This window comes from Rhynchophorus ferrugineus, unplaced genomic scaffold (genome assembly GCF_030347505.1).
Source record: "Rhynchophorus ferrugineus isolate W39M unplaced genomic scaffold, kcgeb_rfMv2 rfM1, whole genome shotgun sequence".
In the NCBI taxonomy this organism is placed as follows: Eukaryota; Metazoa; Arthropoda; class Insecta; order Coleoptera; family Curculionidae; genus Rhynchophorus; species Rhynchophorus ferrugineus.
The window spans coordinates 71,568,480-71,590,850 of NW_027472580.1; the positions used below are offsets into that span (position 1 = coordinate 71,568,480).

At 32.5% G+C, this 22,371-nt stretch overlaps 1 protein-coding gene across 1 annotated transcript in view; it reads left to right on the forward strand.

Annotated features, from left to right (window-relative positions):
* LOC143189975 (uncharacterized) overlaps positions 1–22,371 on the forward strand; it is a 563,901-nt gene that overhangs the window by 380,713 nt on the left and 160,817 nt on the right. The window lies entirely within an intron of this gene.

The window sequence follows — 22,371 nt, forward strand, 5'->3', positions numbered from 1 at the left end:
AGCATGACCTTATGTTGTGAATCTGCATATTTTACAATTAGATTACTCGTCAACACTGAACATGAATGCGAAATGATGACTTCGACAACTATCGTGAAGATCTAGTAGCTAAATAATTAATTAGCAATTGAACCATATTTTAGGAATAATGATATTAAATACTACAGATGATTGCATCCAATGGTAATTTGTTAAAAATTCATCAAACGGGGTTTGAACTTGACTATAATATAAGTACGATATATAATCCGTCCAATAAAACAGTGAACAATGTTGCCGCATTAACTCTGAGTTTTAGTTCATTTTGGTTTCGACATACAGCAACATTCTAATCTAAATAAATTAATTAAATAAGAATAATGTTATCAAATATAATTTGTTTTAACAGTTTAGTAAATTTAATGCATATATTATCGAAGGACTTATCACATGTATTTTTCTTTAGTTTGTTCTGTTACTACCTGTATAGATCTTTCTTTATAAAATTTTAATCATTGCGTTCTCCCTAATGCATTTGCCATATCTGCGAAACAGTTAGTATTCTTTCTTTCTATTTTCTGAACAATTACACACATATATGTGCACATAAACATTTTACATAATATCTCTAAGGTTTCTGTGGATACTTTTCAGACTAAAATTTTCTTCTGGACTTATATTGAGAAAACGACTCACTCTTTTTGTACATTTCATATATTTGATCTCGGATGGAGCTAACATCAAGCTGATCTTGATTCCCGCTTATCGTGTATCCAAGATTATATTTTTCATTTTTTCATATTTATATTTCAGTCACCGGGTCCATACTAATATCTGGTGCTGCAATATTAACAAAACATTAATAAAAACCGCAACAATTTTAATAGTAAATATGCTTACCTCTCTACGAATATCACGAGCAATAGGCGCCAGTATCTTGTTCATGTCGAAGTAACTGATTAGAGATGCAATCAGTTCTGTCTGGCGTCGGCATTTTCAATCAGAGTAATAATAAGCAGCGATTTGAAATTTATAAATACAAACAAAGTATTGAAACAACGCTTGCCAGTTTATAACCTGTAGTTTAATGTTTTAAAGAATTTTGCAGACGTTTGGCAATCGGACGATTTTTGCAGGCTGTTTCGGTTACATGTTCGAACTTATCAGACAGCATTGTGTCTCTTTTTATCTAGAAGGAAAATATTGTCTGAATCTAAAACGAATGTACAAATTGCGGCAGGCAATACATTAAACAAATTGATCACGTGAGTACACTGTTATTTTGAATTGACTATATATAATCCGATATCAGCAATACTGTTATAACCGCAGAGAATAACCAACTGTAACTAACTATGTTGATAAATGGACAAGTGAAGCTGTTAACAAGTTCTCCATCTGTATATAATCGAAATATTGATTATTATTTGTTAATTTATTCGAGGTAGCTTGGAGACTTAACATTGCCGTAAAAATCTTTATTAAATTCTTTATTAAACAGCGTATGACGGAAAAATGTTTAATCAGATGTATTCTTGGATGTAGCTCAAGGGTTAGATAAAGTCTTACATAAGGGATTCGTGAATAAACTGCATAAAATGTTAGCGAAGCGATACACTGAACTCTTAATCTCTTACAACTTAACCAGGATATTTAGTGTTAAACAAGGAGAAGCTTATTCAAGAATAAAACCAACAAAAGCAAAAGTTATGCTTAGGCTCTGTTCAATACCTACTCGATACATGTCACATTCACATTTGTTCATGACACTGCCATTGGAGACAGTATAGGCAAGTGCAGTAACAATGCTGAGTACCATGTTATGAGAACTATGTAATTTGTCGCTGTTTCCGACTTAAGCAGGACCAATTCGCTTTAAGCTGTCTCTGAACAGCAAGAAATCAAAATTCTTATAATGTACAGATTACGAAATAATCTGCAAACCTTTCCAAGTTTCATTACTCCATGTCCAGTACACCAGGAAAAGTAATCCACAGAATAGAAATATATAATATGTATGGTTACTAACTGTAATAATTAATAACATAGTTATATTAAAACAAGCATATAATACAACACTAATACTTCATATATTTTACAATCGGAACTATTAGATACGAGTCAGTGATACTGATTATAAATCTAAATATTACTAACTGTTTCAGTACAAACAAATGTAGTATGTATTCTACGCATACGGCAGCTATTTCAGTTTAAATAGAGACTAGTACTTAATCAACGTCCAACTAAATTGAGCTAATGATATTTGACAGAATATTGTGCCGGAACAATGCAGCATCAACCGCTAAACACGTAAATCGGAAACCCCCATCCATAATCGGCGCACATTCGCTTTCCACTAAGTTGGTTATAAATTTACAATTGTTCAGACATGCAATAATTAGTGCCAAACGAGTTACCTACGTGACATCGTAAATTGCCAAGGCACATACTAAACTTCAGGCCCCCCTCGATAATTCCCCCCAACTTTAATTAATTCTTTACCTGGCCGATATGGCCACCGTATTTTTGATCGAATATGAATAATTCTTCTTCATTATTTCGTAAATATTTGTATAAGGGTTGATGATTAATTACGGTTCGGATATTTTCCGAATTATAATTAACTCAAAACTTTACCTTTGTTAATATTTTCAGTTTTTTAATAAACATAGTTTCTATTTAATTAGTTCCGAAATTATATGTCATATATCAATAACAAATTTTTTGTAGAGAGAAAATTATAATTTGATTTTTTTGTAACCCCAAATGATTTGATGAGCGAATTATTTTCTCTTCTGGTAAGAAATTTTTTATCTCTAAATCTATTGAGAAGCGGAAGTTAAATGAAGAAAACCGTGCATTCAATGAGAAATGGGAAATAGACTATTTCATCTCCAACAATAATAATAAAAAAACAGTGTTTGATTTGTACGCAAGTTTTGTCCGTAAGTAAAGAATATGATGCTAAACGACAATATACTTTTTTTACATGAAAAAAAGTATAAAAAAGATATTGCTGAAGCAAGAAAACTTATAGTATCTGAGTACAAAAAAACTAATACAGTAAACAAGTGTTTTTTCTAAAGTAAGTACAGAGAATGAACAAAGTTTGTCTGCCTCATATGAAGTCTCATTACAATTACCCAGAACTGAATGAGAATTAGTGATGAAATTTTAATAGAAAATGCGCAGTTACAAATGGTTAAACGCTTCATGCAGTCGAAATTGGCGGAAAAGTTTAAATCCGTAGCATTATTTCATTAAACGGTGGCGTGACGAATATATTTTTATAACATCTTTATTAGATACGTTTAGTACAGTCTGATATATAAATTAATTTATTACTACATTCCATTTGTACTTAGATTAATTCACAAGCAAGACGAGTGCGAGAAAATTAATTAATATGTATTCCTCAATTATAAAATTATAATAACTTATAGCTATAGTTTACAATTCGCTTTTGATTCGCTTCAATCTCCTGACATCCTGCGCGCTGTCCAGCAGTTGTACTGCTTCCACATTAGTATGATTTAGTAATATTCTTTCGTGTTTCAAGACAAAATCTTGGATAACTTCGCAAATCCATTTGATTTCCAGGTCGTTGGTTACGTAGCGATAGGCATTGGTAATCAATCGAAGAACCTTGTTTTGACAGGGTTTGATGACTAGTTGAATTTTAAGTGCAACCCCATATTTACACCCCATAGGTCCAAATTGGCTTTATAATTGTCTTATAAATCAACCTCTTTGATTTTAGATCAAGTTGAGAGTATCTTCCGACTAACCAGTATAGTTGTTTTATTTTGGTTCTAATGTATTTTTCTTCTCTTCTTCTAACATGATGTTTCCAATTTAATCTACCGTTAAGATAGATTCCGAGGTATTTAGCTGATTTTGCTTGAGGAATCGGGCATCCATTGAGCGATATAATTAAGTTTTTATTATTTCGCCGCAATACAAAATTAACTTGGACAGCTTTGGAGCTATTAAGTTGAATTTTCCAATCTCTTGTCCGTTTTTAGATTTCGTTGACTGCCACATGTACTTTTTGTATTACCCTAGGCAGAGATATGTCGTTTGACATAATAATTGTCTCTTCATATACAAAATGGTCGCCATTTTTATTTCGACAAATGTTAAAAAATTATTGGCAAACCTTTCGGATTTACTCTATTAAGATATAAATATATTTTATCACTTTTTATTAAAAGCAATCTCCGTTGTTTAGTGACTCTCCTCTAAAAAGAAAAGAAAAATATTTGAAAACCCACACCGTGCACCGTAATTGAAAGTTGTAATGTAACGATTGCATGCGCCAATCCTCAGTGCTATAGATTTTCTATCGTTCTCGTAAATCCACCGAGCCGCTTTATAAATGAAGTTGCATAAAATACGGTATCGTGTTGCACGAAAATTCTAAACAGTTTCTTCTGACAGGAACCGCGTATATTTTATTCATTTTACACGGTCTGAAATACGACATCAGCGTGTTATGGCGAGCATTTTTCATTTGCTTGTCATTGTTCACAGCAGTTTGCTATACTCACACATCAACAATAATGATTAATGTTTTTTTTTAACTTTATTGAGATTTTTAAAAACACTGTGCATTAATTTTAAAGAATCTTTTTTAACTTTAAAGTTTCGTTCTATAGGGATTATTAAAATAGGAGAAGGTACTTTTTTTCTGAAAGTTCATTTATACTGTTATATATAAGACATATCATAATTCATAAATGTCCGCTACTGGTTTTCACGATGACACGAACCTAAGTACCATAATTTTCAATATATAATAGTATGGCGCTTATTGCTATCAATTCTCGATATCTTGTTAACATATTCCATCACCATCATCATCAATCCCTACTCAGCCCTCGGGAAGGACGTCTTTTTCTCAACAAATACTGTGCTATTGGAGTGGCAGGTCTTCAAATATTCTTCATAAATATCACAACAATATATAAATTGGCCATAGCTTCTCTAGCCTCGGAGAATATTATAATTTTGGGCATCATCTTAGAGAAGCAAAAGCTCCTGTAACTTGAACCATTCGTCTTATTAATTTGGCGGTAGATACTACTCCATTCTTCTGTACCCAAATTTCTAATCCCAAATACATACATACCTACGCTTGTTCCAACTGGATCCCGTTAAGATTTATATTTGTAGACAATACACCAATTCTCGGAATACTACTGCATTTTCATCATTAATACTCAAGCTCAAGTTCTAAGAGCTTGTAGGACGTCATTTATCGCATTATTACATCCATTACTACATTGAGTTAAAGTTATTCCTTTGAAAAACGATATTGTCCATTTTCCCAATATATCTGTATTTTAAGTAATCGATTTTTTAAACTTTTGCTTCAGATAAAATATCTTTCATATGACCTTTATATATTATTATTTATATAGCGTTTTTTCTTGACTTCAAAATGCAAATCAAAAATATTTTATTAGATTTAATTCCGAAGACCTTCATGCAAAATTAACTTAAAATTAATAACTCTATTTTAAAAATTAAAAAGAAATAATGGTAGTAGCAATATATAAGTAGAATAATATATTAACCAAAAGTGCTTTTATATATACAAATATCTGAAACCTGTTAACTCTATAATCAATTTCGAAGGCCCAGCAATGAAATATTACAATTTGGACGTTTCCATTTATTGAAGAAAATTAGCGGAAATTAGGTAACGTCAAAATATGTTCTATTGCATTCTACAACTTTTATAATTATATTAATATAGAATACCCTCACATCCATTGTCATTTTGTTTTAAAGGTAATGAACAAAACAGAAACTAAATAATCCATCTGACTAAGGAGATTCCAAGAAAGGAAGAGCCCCATTACACTAAGTTTGTGACTTGCGTTTAAAATGCAAAAGTTCAACCTTATAATGCAACAGACCAACAATAGTACCAGTAAAGATTTTAATAGCTTGTTGTGACTATTAGTTGTCCGTAGCCAACTAGTCCTTCGTTCCTTACTAAAAAGATTAATTTTTCATTGTCAACTATAATGCAACACAGAAACTTCTTCTTTTTTGTCTACTAAACGATCAGTGGTTTGCATGTAGCTATTTTAAACATATATGTTGCTACATCAACTTGTAGCGCAGCAGTAAGTGTACACGTTCGAATTAAATGCCACCAATAATAAAACTTATCATTAAATATTATTGCTGGGATATATTAATATCTTTATATTATTCTGAATTGATCCCCAATAACTTCTTTTTATTAGATTTATTTCCTATTTAAAAAGTTGTTTAATAATTTTCAAAATACATCAATAGAAAAAGTATAGAAAATTTGCTTATATACATATAAATATGATAAATAACTTTAAAAAAATATTTCATTTAACAATAGGCAATGAACAATTATATACATTATATACTTCCCAAAATTAAACGATAGTACACAAAGCTAAAAAAAATATTTGTGAAGATACATCAACTTGAATTTTAGTACATTGTAACTTAAATAAAATCTTATATATAAAAATGAATCGCAAAATATGTTCCTAAGCGCATAACTCAACAACGCCTGGACCAATTTGGCCAAATCTTTTTTTAAAATGTTCGTTGAAGTTCAAGGATGGTCTTTACGGCGAGAAAAATTAGAATTATTGCTGGAAAAAAACCCTAAAAATAGCCCTTTTCTTTTTCCCATACAAATGATTTGTAACTAAAACGTAGTCAATTTGAGCTTTATTGCTATGGTATAAAGTTCATATTAAATTACAAGCACTCACTGTTGTCTAAGCAATGTAGGTGTGTTCCTAACGTCAAAGATCATATCTATCAAAACAATGTGCGTGTGTGCGTTGGTGAACAGAATACATAGTTGGAGGAGTTTAATGTCGCGTTCCAAAACTTGCGTTTCTTTTGTATTAGTTTCGGCACGCGAGATAAAATGCATCAGTTTCCACGTCATTACATCAGACAAACAAAAATCGCGTTACCAACAGTGTTTTATTATTTTTAATATCCAAATTTTAAATAAATAAAACAATTCGTACGGCTTAAAAGGATTTGAGTTCAAGTCATATCAAATTTAAAAAAAAATTGTCTGTTACAGATGACTTTTGACAGATGACAGATGAATTGTCAACTGATACACGAAACAAATTCGTATATCGTGTTTTGTGCAGAGTGTTTAGTTAGTTAGTGTTTGTTTAGTTCGTGATTAGTGAAAAAATAATTTATATTTGATATGCCTCCTATAAGACGAAGCAATTTAGGTAGAAGAACCAGAAATGCTATAAACCAAGCTAATTACCGATCTAATCGTACTGCACAAGAACGTGACGACGGAAATGAACGTGAAAGAATTCGGATATCACAAACGCGTGAAGCGCGAGCGCGACATTCAACTAATAATCGCGCAAGTTTGAATCGAGCTGCTTTCAGTTACGATGTGTCAATTGACTACAGTAACTACCAATGTGTTGTTATTGGTTCTATGAACTTGGTTTGCTCACACTATAAAGCATTAAAATAAAAAAACGAAGCCAATGGATTGTGTTGCGCAAATGGTAAAGTGAAATTGATACCATTGGATCCACCACCAGAACCATTGTACTCATTGGTTTCAGGAATAGGAACAGATTCTATACACTTTTTGACACATATCCAACAATATAACAATTGCTTTCAAATGACTTCATTTGGGGCAACAAATGCAGTTCGGGAAAATTTTATGCCAACTTTCAAGGTATGTATTATAGCAGTTACTCATAATTATTTTAGCGAACAAAATTTTCTGTCACCAAAGTTAAGATGTGTTACTAATCTTCAATTTCTTAATCGTTACGAAATATATCACTTAGTCATCATATTATATGGTGATTCAGTTTCAGTGACACTTTTATTATATTTTATATTTGATAGATATTAATTAAAACTAAATATATACTTTTTAAGATCAAATATTATTTAAGTTTGATCACTGACAATCCATTAATTTATACCACACCATAATATTTTTTTTATTTACAGATACAAGGGCAAATATATCACAGAGCAGGTTCACTGTTACCAGTGTCAGATAGCGACAACAAATTCCTGCAAATTTATTTTATGGGCAATTCACCACAAGAAATTAATCTGCGTTGTGCACATAACAATTTAGTAAAGAAGTCTATTGTAGAACAATTACAAACTTTATTTCATCAACACAATCAATTGATTATATTGTTTAAAACTGCCCTAGATCTGATGCCATCCGATAATCACAAAATTGTAATCAGAGCTGATAAAACACCTGCAGGTCAACATACAAGACGTTTTAATGCACCAACTATTGATGAAGTTGCTATCGTTGTAGTTGGAGAAAATTTGGAATCCCGTGATATTGTTTTACATCGTCGGAATGATCAATTACAACGTATAAAGGAAACACACCGCTCATATGATGCACTGCAATATCCCATTATATTTTGGCAAGGTGAAGATGGCTACGATTTATCAATAAAAATGATAAATCCCATTACAGGTAACTAAAATATTAGTTTAGCTATGGCGATAATATCTCAGTCACTATATTATGTATTTGAATGTTATTAAAACACAATCTGTTTACAGGTTCTGAAACCAGCAAAAAAGTCAGTTCAATGAACTATTATTCATACCGCCTAATGATTCGGGAAAATGAAGATAATCACATATTGAAATGTCGGCGATTATATCACAAATATGTTGTTGACATGTATGTTAAAATTGAAACGGAGAGATTAACATTCATCAGGTTGAATCAAACCAAACTCCGATCTGAAGAGTATATTCACCTTCGAGATGCGATTAATACTGATGGAAATGCACAGAATGTCGGTCGGATGACTATTCTTCCAGCAACATACATCGGAAGCCCTCGGCATATGCACGAATATGCTCAAGATGCCATGTCGTATGTTCGTCATTATGGTACAGCAGATTTGTTCATCACATTTACATGCAATCCGCAATGGATAGAAATTAAGCAGGAGTTATTCCCTGGGCAATCACCCATTGATCGTCATGATATTACAGCCAGAGTCTTTAGACAAAAGTTGAAATCTTTAATGAATTTCATCGTAAAACATAATGTGTTTGGTGAGACACGCTGCTGGATGTATTCTGTGGAGTGGCAGAAACGAGGATTGCCACATGCACACATTTTGATTTGGTTGGTTGAAAAGATAAGGCCAAATGAAGTTGATGCAGTGATATCAGCTGAAATCCCTAATGTACAAGTAGATCCTGGATTGCATGAGGTAGTTATCAAAAACATGATACATGGTCCCTGTGGAACTCATTAATCAAAATTCACCGTTTATGATGGATGGTAAATGTTCAAAACGATATCCACGGACATTAATATCGGAAACAATTACTGGTAATGACGGTTATCCATTGTATCGTCGCAGATCGACAGCAGACAATGGAAAATCAACAATTGTCAAATTAAATCAACAAGATATTGAAATAGATAATCGTTGGATTGTTCCATATTCACCCATTTTATCAAAGACATTCAAAGCACACATCAACGTTGAATCTTGCAATTCAGTGAAATCGATTAAATATATTTGCAAATATGTAACCAAAGGGAGTGATATGGCTGTGATTGGAATTGGTGCAGAGAATTCTAATGATGAAGTTACCCAATACCAAATGGGCCGCTATGTCAGTAGTAATGAAGCAGTTTGGCGAATATTTTCTTTTCCTATTCATGAGAGACACCCTTCTGTTGTTCACTTAGCTGTGCATTTAGAAAATGGACAAAGAGTGTATTTTACAGCACAGAACGCAGTACAAAGAGCTGCTCAGCCACCATCTACTACATTAACCAGTTTTTTTGAGACATGCCAAAACGATGATTTCGCACAAACATTGCTATATTCTGAAATGCCAAAATATTATACCTGGAATCAATCCTCAAGGAGATTTATACGACGGAAACAAGGAAAACCAGTTCCAGGATATACAGATGTATATTCCACCGATGCGATTGGCCGGATTTATTCAGTACATCCAAGCAATGATGAATGTTTTTATTTACGACTGCTATTAGTCAATGTACGTGGCCCAACATCATTCCAACAGTTACGAACTGTTGATGGTGAATTGTATGGATCCTACAGAGAAGCCTGCCAACGTTTGCAATTGCTTGAAAATGACGTTCATTGGGATCAAACTCTCAATGATGCTGTAATATCATCACACGCTCATCAAATACGAACATTGTTTTCTATAATCATATCTACATGCTTCCCATCAAACCCAATTGATTTGTGGATGAAGTACAAAGATTATATGTGTGATGGTATTTTGTATCAAATACGGAATAGAATGGGATATCTAAATATACAAATCAGTGAAGAAATTTACAATGAAGCATTGATTTCAATTGAGGACATGTGCTTGATAATGTCAAACAAACTATTAATTCAATTAGGCCTGACCGCGCCCAATCGTCCAATGCATGACGCTTTTAACCAAGAGTTGCATCGAGAAAGACTGTATGATCTCAACGCTTTGAAAGAATTAATTTTAAAAAAATTTCCACTGTTAAATGAACAACAGAAGTATGTATTTGAAACTCTTATGAAAGTAACAAATGATGAAACTGGAGGGATTTACTTCTTAGATGCACCTGGTGGTACAGGAAAAACTTTTTTGATTTCATTAATATTAGCAACAATTCGCTCACAAAATAAAATTGCACTTGCACTCGCATCGGAGCGTCGGGAATCGCAGCAACTTTGCTTGAAGGTGGTCGAACAGCCCATTCAGCACTAAAATTGCCATTAAATATGCAAAGCAATGAAACTCCAACCTGCAACGTTTCGAAGAACTCTGCAATGGCAAAGGTTTTGCAGCAATGTAAATTGATTGTTTGGGATGAATGCACGATGGCACATAAAAAATCTTTGGAGGCTTTAGACAGAACCTTAAAAGATCTACGTAGCAATAATAACCGATTTGGTGGTGCAATGATTTTATTAGATTTAGGAGATTTTCGTCAAACATTGCCAGTGATTCCACGATCAACGCCAGCTGATGAACTCAATGCATGTCTAAAGTCCTCCAATTTGTGGAAACATGTCAAAGTACTTCATTTAAGCAAGAATATGCGTGTCGAGTTGCAAAATGACCAATCTGGAAACATATTCTCTAAAAAACTCATTGACATTGGTAATGGCAAATTTCCTATAGACATGTTGACTGGCTGCATTAACTTTCCTCAAAGTTTTTGTCAGTTAACTCGATCAAAAGATGAACTTATTCAGAAGGTGTTTCCAGATGTTTCTCAAAATTACAGAAACCATGATTGCTTGAGCGAACGAGCTATACTGGCTGCAAAAAAACATAGATGTAAATGAATTAAATTTCAAAATTCAAGAACAAATTACAGGCGAATTGAGGATATATAAATCAGTTGATTCGGCTACTAATCAAGATGATGTAGTCAACTATCCACCGGAATTTTTAAACTCGCTGGATTTGCCAGGATTGCCACCTCACAATCTTCAATTAAAGGTTGGATCGGTGGTTATAATGTTGCGAAATATCAACCAACCGCGTCTTTGCAACGGTACACGGTTAGCGATAAAAAAATTATTAAACAATGTGATAGAAGCAACTATACTCAAAGGAAAGTATAAAGGAGAAGATGTTCTCATACCGCGCATCCCAATGATTCCGACTGATGTGCCATTTGAGTTTAAACGACTACAGTTTCCAGTGCGGCTTGCTTTTGCTATGACTATAAACAAGTCCCAGGGGCAATCATTAAGTGTTTGTGGTATTAATCTAGAAAACCCATGTTTCTCACATGGTCAATTGTATGTTGCCTGTTCCCGTGTTGGAAAACCATCAGATTTGTTTATCTATGCGCCAGGTAATCAAACAAAAAACATCGTATACCACAAAGCAATATAATGATAATAATAATAATAATTATGATTCACATGATTAACAATAAAGCGATTACTTACTTTTCAATCCTTATATATGTTTTATTTAATTATTTTTTATTCACAACGCCCTATCACCAGGGTGATGGTTCTGTTCAGGAGAATTTTTTAAAATACGTAGGCACAAAAACTGCCACATTACAAATCTTTTTGACAGGACGAAGTCTGTCGGGTCAGCTAGTAATTAAATAAAAATGTAATCTAATATAGTTTATTTTAACATTATAGTACATCTAACGCATATATTATCGAAAATCTTAAAACTATAACTAATTACATAGCCACAATAAATTATAGGTTAGAGTTGTTTTATTATATTTACATTGAACTATTTTCCACGCTAGTATGGGTAGAGTTTTAGGCGCGTTTTCTTAGGTAGTAGTATACCCGAAAGCCTAATCCACCTAATTAACAATTGTATATCTGACTATTGCATTTTTCTTCCATTAGAGAGCCTTTTACGTCTACCTTTTACGTCTACTAATTCAATTCCTTTTAAAGTCAATTTAACTTTACTGATTGCTGTATTTCTCCCTAGTTTGTTCGGTTTCTACCTGTATACATATTTCTTAGTAAAATTAGATATAATCACTGTATTCTCCTTATTGCATTTGCAATATCTACAAAATGTTAGTATTATTTCTCTCCTCATACATCTTAACCAAATCTTCTGAATAGTAACCCACATGCATATAAAGTTTTCACATTCTTAATACAATTTCCTACAGTTAAAGTATATTAATTTTATGCTGACGCTTCGTTGTTTCCTCTTTCATCGCCTTGTCTTGGTAATTGTCAGCATTGAACTATAAACCAACATTCATATAGTTTTATTCAATCACTGTCACATTCAAAATCACTACCTAAGCAAATAACTAAGCTGTTAATTTACAATCTAATAAAAATTTGCTCACCATTCCACCATTTGTCCATTTCTTCTTCAATGTGTCTGAAGATCTCATCCAAACCGAAGGTGTAATTGTCGACTATGTTTATTTCCATAAATCCAGGCAATTCTGGTTTGAATATCCTTCTCGACTTGAATGTCGATTGTAATAATTCTTTATAATACTCCATATAAACTCAGTTAGATTAAATATGCAATGATATTATAGGGACGAAGGCATAACAATCTGTAGTCATAACGTTCAGCAATCTGATCTAGTATGTATCTTTTCTCAGGCTTATTTCGAAAAAAGTAAATAACATAAAATTCAATTAAATATTTCATTTATATTTATCAAGTAACAATTTGATTAGTTCATTCTTTAACAAGGTTTCTTTAAAACTTAGTTTATGTACTTTAGGCCATTCCTTTATTGTAGCCTTTGTTGATGCAATTGTTGGGATCTTCTCTACCAATGTACGATGGTATGGCGCATTGTTCATAACAATAACTCATGATTCCTTCAAGTTCTTTAAAATATTGTTTTCAACCCACTGCAAAACCAAGTTATGATTCATTTCTCCATGGTAGTCACCCTTGGACTTGAAATACTAATTCTGCACCACGAATAAAACCAATCCTGTTTCTAGTATAAAGGACGGTAAGTCCGCATTAAATTTCTAATTAATATCATGACTAACAAAACCTAACCCATAGTTATTCCAACGTTTACCTTTTTCCATCAAATTGTGTTGTTTTTACACTATGTTTATTATCATCGTGCCATGAATATAATAATTCTTCCTTGATTTTGTTATATATTTTTAAAAACTGTATTCTTTTAAAAGCTATGCCTGGAGGTTCCATTAACAAATTACACTTAACAATTTCCTCTGAAATAATTGTATTAAATTATGTTTCGTTTGAAAAATCTACTTACTGTTTTTATACTTTTCGTATATTATACTCTGATACAACTAACCTCAAACTGATCTTGATTCATTTCCAAAAAGCCGTTCCAGCCGTTTCGCAAAAAGACCGTTTTTTGGTGAATTTAAGGTTATATTATTTTTTATTTTTTGAGATAGTTTAGTCACCGCGCCCATACTAATATTCAGTGCAGCTGCAACACACTAAAAATATTGTCAATAAAAACTGCACCAATTATTATTTAACAGTAAAAATGCTTACCTCTCTAACACATTATACAGCGGCAATTTGAAATGTATTAAAGCAAAGCGTTAAAACAATGGTTGAATTTTGCAAACGACTGTTGCAGGCTCACTCATTTACATATTGGAACGTGTCGAAAAGCATTCTATCTCTTTTTAAATAGAATAAAATGAAAAGGAAAATATTGTCTGACTTTAAAACAAAATTACAGCTTTCAGCAGGCTCATGTTGATGACGTGTATCACTACTATTTTGAATAAACAATACTTTGCAATTATAACGAAACTTAAACGATAATAGGAATACGAAAACCATGTTTAAATTGCATTAATAGAAAAATTAATAATTTAGTTTAAGTACATACTAAAATGATTTACCTTTACGAAAATTGTTTTAAACAATAATGCAATCAATAATGCTACATAACTTCAATATCAAAAAAAGAAACTATACTTAGCAAATATAGTGAAACATAAATTATAATAAAAAAATCAAACTGTACACCGTGCCTATTTATAAAATAACAGAAGAAAGCAAATTCGAAATTACAATACGATAAATAACAATCATATCAATAATATCTTTAAAAACAAAGGACTGACATTCTAAAGCCACTTATTCACCATGTTAGTTTTACAAATTGTACCGAAATAATCGAAACGTTGTTTTTATTGGTGTTTTATATTAATTATCGTTTAGTAACTTATAGTAATAGAATCGCTAATAGTAATAGAATAAGTTATTGTCCAATTTCGGTTTCGCATATAATTCCGAGAGAACTAAGACTAGAAGTAACACATTGAAATTCACCATGACCTAATACATATATTTTCGAATTTACTTAACACAAAGTGGCCCGAAAGCTTAGTCTTTCGGAGTTCTATACGAGAAAAGGAAATAGTTTCAGTTACAGCACCTCAAAGGAGTAATCCTCGTGCGTTAGACTGAATGCTTGGAAATCCCGTCGTTCAAGTTCGTCATTTCGAGCGGCTTCCACTGCCTATATCCGTCGAAAAGACCGCGGAAGAAAGTCGAGTTCTATTGTCACGAGCTTAAACTAATATAAAACAATAGCGTTAGATGGTGGGGCATACATGAAAAGGAGATTTGTAATAATCTCATATAGCCATAGCGTTTGATTTCATAAATAGAAAGATTAGTATTGTGAAGCATGGGATAATACTAGTCTTTATTGCCTTAGAGAAACATTTGCGATTTTAGCGGTTGAATAATATTACGTATTGCTCTATGAAAAAATAAATGTAATTAATCGTTCAATAAGTTTTGTCATTGTACATAGTGAATAGTAGCGAGGGTGGTCATGATACTAAAACCCGCTGATAACTAAATAGTAATAACGAAATATGTTTTTATTATTGAATTTATTATTATTCAGTGGTTTAGGTTTTTGAGCATAATTAATTACTCACTGTATTATCACTGCATTTTGCGAACTAGAGTTATAATAAAAAGAAAATTTAAAGAAATAATAATAGCTACATTTTATCACACAAGAGTAGTGCCAAATATTTAGGACCGTGAAAATTAAACGCAGAGAACATTAATTACGCTGAAAATAAAATATAGACAGCTTTGTTAGCTTTTCTTAGAATTTCTGTCTTGTTGTTTAAACTTGCAGTGTGAAATTTACGGATTGGAATCGGGATTGTCTTAGGGAACCCAAAAGATACATTCAAAACAAAACATTCAAAATTGTCCAATAGTTATTTTTTCTTAGTCAATTTGAGGAAATGAAACGATATTTGCAAACATCATACACCATAAAATCCTTTAATTGAACCTGGCAGTTTATTGATCTGCACAGGAGAGTGAACGGTAATGTCAGTGCGCCGTAACTCTTCGCAATAACTTGCTAAATTTGATTGCGAATGCTGACATAAATAAGAATCTAGTAAACATTTGAAAGGCATATTATCAACATAGATTGTCCTCAACTAGAGCGATAGGTTTAAAATGGCATCTGATGTACCAGAAAACGTGGTAAAAATCGGAAATATAGTTACTGAGTATCCCCGATTAATCCAAACAGATTTATTTATAGATATATATAAAGCAAATAGAATAAGTAATATCTTGGTGGAAGTTTTTAGATTCAAATCTGCAACCGCAATAAAATGTATTCGATTTCAACTAAGTATTTAAAAGTAACTATTTTCATTTAATATATTTATAACAAATTATTTTAAAAGATACGTTTATATTTAAGTATCTAACGAGAAAACAACACCATTACATTAACATCGCAGACGCCTTCAAAATAGCCCTCTGTCTCTGATCGTTTGATGAAAATCGTTTAACACAAAAGCATTTTTCGAAATATAATAAGCAAATGAGAGCTAAATGTGGTTAATAAGTTGGATACTACAGTTAAGATGCGTTATCTTAATAGAATATATATTTTGCTTTTCTAAACTAGATGGTCTTTTCACAAATGTTTATACCAAAAAAATTGCGAATGTCTAAATGTAACAATAAATCATTGTTTAAATCAACAATTAAGTTTCTTTGTATTGCCACTTTTTGAGATAGTAGAAAAATAAAAAATCCGATGCTTCCTTGTTACATTTCTGAACATCAACTTGTTCCGGAGTATAAGAGTTGAAGTTAAATCACTCCATAACCCACTTAGTTAGTAGGGTGGCCCTAAATATCACCCACAATAATTTGAAGTATTTAATATAATAATATTTCAAATATGTATAAGTGCTTTAATTAAAAATATAATGATAATAATAAAGTATAGTAATATCTATTGATATGTAGCGACCGCTATAATCCACGCATTCACCTACAGTAAGTTTACAGGTTGGCAATGCTGGTGGATTGGTACCATGCGGTTCCCGGCTATAAAAGACTACCACGATGACGTCCCGTTCTCTTTTATTTTCTCTACCCCCTTGTAACAGTACCACTTCCAAAGCGCTACCGTACTTCTTTTGCCTAACCTAATATCCGGTCAATTCTCCCGTCTACCGCATGTATCAATTAAAATCGAAATAAACAAATATTTCTTCAACCAGTGTTCTCAGTTTTCGTGCGTATTCCTTCCACAAAATTGTAGTGAGTGTTCGGACAAACAATCGCATCGACAGCCACACATTTCGACCGACCAGACAAACATTCCTACAAATATAATAAATTAAACAGTACTTAAATTTAAAACATTTGGTGATATGGTGCAATGTACAGATATCATTTTTTTCTAATTTTACTATATTTTATATAATGTTGTCATTATGTAACACAACTACTATCTTTACTAATGATACCTAAATATTAGCAGTAACAGAGACTGTAGAAAGCTCAACCCGACAACCCTAATGTTCTCTTGATAAAGCAGCTATCTGAACTAAAAAATGGTGAATCAAATTAAATGAAACAAAATCTACACATATTGAATTCTCAAATAAATGGATCTCACCACAACGTGTCTTTACTAATTGAATGCTAACTTCATATGGAAACACAGCAAAATACCGCTGGACGCCAACCACATTCGAAGGAGCATATACAAAAGAAACGCCATGAACTGAACGTCAAGGAAAATGTATTGGTTGCTTGGCGCCCTAGAAATTGATATGGTTTCGAGCACCCATCAGAAGATTTGCCGATTCCCATCAAACAAGGCTCCAGAACCACTCAACACGGAAGGGTTCGGACGTCTATGTTATATGGGCATAATGTCATTAGATGTCTGAAACGAAAAAAACACCTTCTTATCTGGTAAATGTTTGAACACGTAAGTGATTCAGCGGAATTTATATTAGTTATAGTTGTTTGTTAATAGGCTAAGTCAAATTAAAGTTAGTCGTTAGTCGTATACTAATTTTAATAAAAAAATCAATACAAAAAAAATTATAGACCTCAAAATGACGTAAATTGCCCTATCAACTCCGAGTTTTAGTTCAGTTTGGCTCTGGCATACAACAAAATTTTAATCTAAATAAAATAATTAAACCAAAATACTTTCATCAAATTTAATTTCTTTTAACATCGTAGTAAATCTAAATGCATATATTATGGAATGACTTAAAACTACAATTAACTACGCTATAATAACAATTTTATGTCCAAGTAATATGCTTCTCTTTCATTAGAGAACAAATTTACCTTTTACGTTTAGTTCTTGTGTCCTTCGGTACAGTTTTTCTTTGTAAGGACATTTTGATTTCACTGTTTTTCTCATTACTTTGTTCTGTTAATACCTGTATACATCTCTCTTGATAAAACTAGTTTTAATCACTGTATTCTCAGTACTGCATTTGCCATATCTGCAAAACAATTACTATTTTTTCTCCCCTGATACATTTCAACCAAACGCTTATATATTCTGTTACACAATTACACATATATCTGCACACATAAATATTTTACGCTCTAAAATAACATTTCCTACTGTTATTATATATTAATTATATACTCACCTTTACTTGTTTCCACTATGATCACCCTGTCTTAGAAATTGGCAACATTGAATCATATCATATTCAGAAAGTTTCATTCGCTACATAAAATTGACGAAAATAAAATTACTAGCTTTCTGGATTCGTCATTTCAAATAGATTTACCGCACGAGAAATTAACGGTCAAAAAAGTTAAACAAACAATAATGAGAGAAATTAATATTAAAAAAGCCCCTGGTTATGACTTAATTACTGGTAAAATTTTAAAAGAACTATCAAAAAGGGTGTGGAACTATTAACATTTATATTTAATGCTATGCTACGAATTAATTACTTCCCTACCATCTGGAAAGTAGCTAAAAAGACTAATGATTCTTAAACCAGAAAAAATATCAGAAGATGTGACCTACCAGCCTATAAGTTTATTACCGATAATCTCGAAAGTTTTCGAGAAACTATACATCAAGAAGCTAAACTATATAATAGAAAAAGATAAAAATTATTCCAGAACATCAGTTTGGGTCTCGCAATAAGCATGGGACTATAGAACAAATGCCAAAATATATTGTTCGGCTGCTTCTTTTTCTTCCTCATCCAGATTATCAGACACTAGAATCGTATATCACTGATAGACATTTTATCGTAAATCAAGGCGATGAATATACCGAATTAAATCCCGTACTGGGTCCGGTACTGTATCTTCTGTATACGGCCGATCTGTTCACCACAAAAATAACTACTGTGGCAACATACGCAGACGACACAGCAATCTTGGCATCCCATGAAAATCCGGTCACAGCATCAATGAACCTACAAACCCACCTGCAGCAAATATAATTATGGTTGAAGACATGGCGCATTAAAGTCAATGAAACAAAATCCACCCATATAACGTTTACCCTGCGTAGAACAACATGTCCACCAGTGAATATCAATCATCGTCATCTCTCCCAAGCAGAGCAAGTTAAATATCTTAGTATGCACTTAGATCGACGCCTAACCTGGAAAAAGCACATATTCTCTAAACGAAAACAACTTCGACTGAAATTATATCAAATGTATTGGCTCATCGGGCGCAAATCCAAGTTATCATTATATAACAAGCTGTTGCTGTATGAGTCTATACTAAAGCCTATTTGGTCATAAGGAATCCAACTATGGGGTACCGCTAGCAAATCTAATATATCAATCATTCAACAGTTTCAAAATAAAGTGTTGCGTGCCATTGTTAATGCTCCGTACTATATTTCAAATAAAGTGATTCAACGCGATATTTCTCTAGAACCTATAACGAATGTAATCGAAAGAAAGTCTTCGAAAGAGTGTCAGTGCATCCCAATATACTCGCTAATCAGCTAAATATGCGACATGATAGTGAAGTACGTAGACTAAAACGTTTAACACCACCTGATCTGATTACTGAACATATATAAACTTTAGAATAACATTTAGAATAAGACTAATTAATTAAGATAACATTTGATAGAGAAGATGGCTTAATGAAATGATTTTCTGCATGCCATGTAAATATAATATAGATATAAGAAATACTCATTGCCTATAGGGCAGATTGTGGAATCACAAAGAGTAAAAAAAAGAAGTTTAAAAAAAAGTTTCATTCAAGTGAATAACTAAGCTGTTCTTTTCCAATCTATCTAACATTTGTTCACAATTCAATCATTTGTCAATTTCTTCTTCAATGTGTCTGATATGAAGATGTTATTAACCATTCCTGTTTCCAGTATGAAGTACAATATAGCTGCAATGAATTATTAATAAATGTTATGACTAATAAAACCCAATCAGTTATTACTCCAACATTTACCTTTTTCCATCAACTTTTGTTGTCATAACACTATTTTTATTATCATCGTGCCATGAGTGACCATTGGGTATATTGGTCCCATTCTGAAATATGCATGTCTCGTCCAAATACATAAATTGAAATAATAAGTCTTCCTTCATTTTATTATATACTTGTATAAAATTGTATTATTTTAAAAGCAATATCCGGAAGTTTCATTAGACCTCTTCCTAACAGTATCCTTTGAAATAATTGTATTAAATTATTCTTGTATTGAAAAACTACTCACTATGTTTATACCTTTACCCGCTTTGTATGAGGACGGTTTTTTTTCGGTTAATCCAAGATTATATTTTTCATTCTTTAAGACATTTCAGTGACCGTATCCATACCAATATTCTGTGCAGCTGCAACTCGCTAAGAATATTTTTAATAAAAATCTCAGAAAATCCGTATTTAGTAGTAAAAATGCTTACCTCTGTAGCGAATTTTACTGGTAAGAGGGCCCATATTCCGTATTCTTGTTCCTGTCTACAGTAACTAATTAGACATGCAATCTGTTCTGTCTGTCTTCAGAATTTTCAATCAGAGTAACGAAAACCAGTTATTTGAAATTTTTCCAAGCAAGCAAAGCATTAAAATAACATTTGCCGGTTTATAACCCCTTATAACTATTGTTTTGAAGAATTTTGCATACGTTTGACAACCAGACGACTTTGGCAGGTTAGCTCGGTTACACGTTTGAACTTATCAGACCAACTAGAATAAAATGAGAAGGAAAATATTGTCTAATTCTAAAACGAATTTACAAATTGCGGCAAGCATTAAAAACATCTTGATGACGTATATACAAAACTTTTTTGGATAGACTCTATATAAAACTATGCTTAAAAATAAGGAGTACCAGTTTAAAAGGACCGTTAAAAAAAGTTCATTAAAAAAACTACTTCAATTTTCTGTTAAAATTTTCCTAAATAATTTTAAATAAAAAACTTTAAAACCCGATTTCGAAATTCCGATATCCCGGATTGAGCACCCGAGTAACAAAAGATAAACGTATTGTGAGTTTTTTTTTGTTCGGTCGTTTTCACGCTGTACTTTAAGATGACAAGTTTGGCGTAAGTCCAACCGAGCCGCAGAGTGCACTTGGATAGCTGCAACCAACTTTATCTGAGACCGCCGGAACAAAATTTATGTCCTGGTAAAATCCACGAGAAAATGCCAAATAATTAGCGAGCGAGGTTTTTGTTTGCCTCGCCGATATAAATATACCCCCATCTTTTTTATCAGCAACTTCAGTCTAGCCGGGTACTTTGCGTAAGTTCCTGAAAGAGATTTAATTTGTGATATTAAATTTATTACAGTTCGTGAAAGTTTGCCGACCGTTACGGCTCGTTTTTCCTTCGCCCATAAAAGGTTTACTAGATTTTCGACTGAATAATTCAACCTAATTAGGCGGCAAGATCTTAATAGAACGTTTATGCATTCACGCTACGGATTAAAATATTTAGGTATCTCGAAAACAACAGCTTCGTCTTTCTTATTAGGTTATTTTTAAAATTGGAGTGTGTTATTATTATGTGGTTCTTTATATTTTCAGATAAATCTTCTTGAATTCATAATTGTCTGTTTGGAAGAGTGTTTAATTTTTTAACAAGCTATAATCAAACTGCCGGCAAGAAAGCAATCCAAAACGATCACCTCTGTTGTTAAAGCATGACTATTCTGTCCTTATAATCGTGACTGTTTTTTTTTAAACTAGTCAACAATTTTCAAGTAATTAGTTCTTAGAATATATGGATCGTGGGTCAAACCTATTGAAATTTCGGGAGGGGGGGGGTTGTAATTTACGGCGCCAGGTGGTCTTTCGATATCCCAAACCCCAAAGAGGGTACAGGAATGGAACTAAATAAAAGAAAATATAATTATTTTTGGCCTGAAACCGGGTGGGAGAATCTGTAGACGGGGAAACTGGCAGGAAGTAGCGAGTTTGAATGGGTTAAGGGTTTGCCACCGTTATTACACTATGAAGCCCTCGGAATCTGAGTGCACGGTCCAGAGGGCCTCTTGTAGAAGAGGATAGTCTGGGTTTTATATGAATTGACTTGCAACCTCCAGAAATGT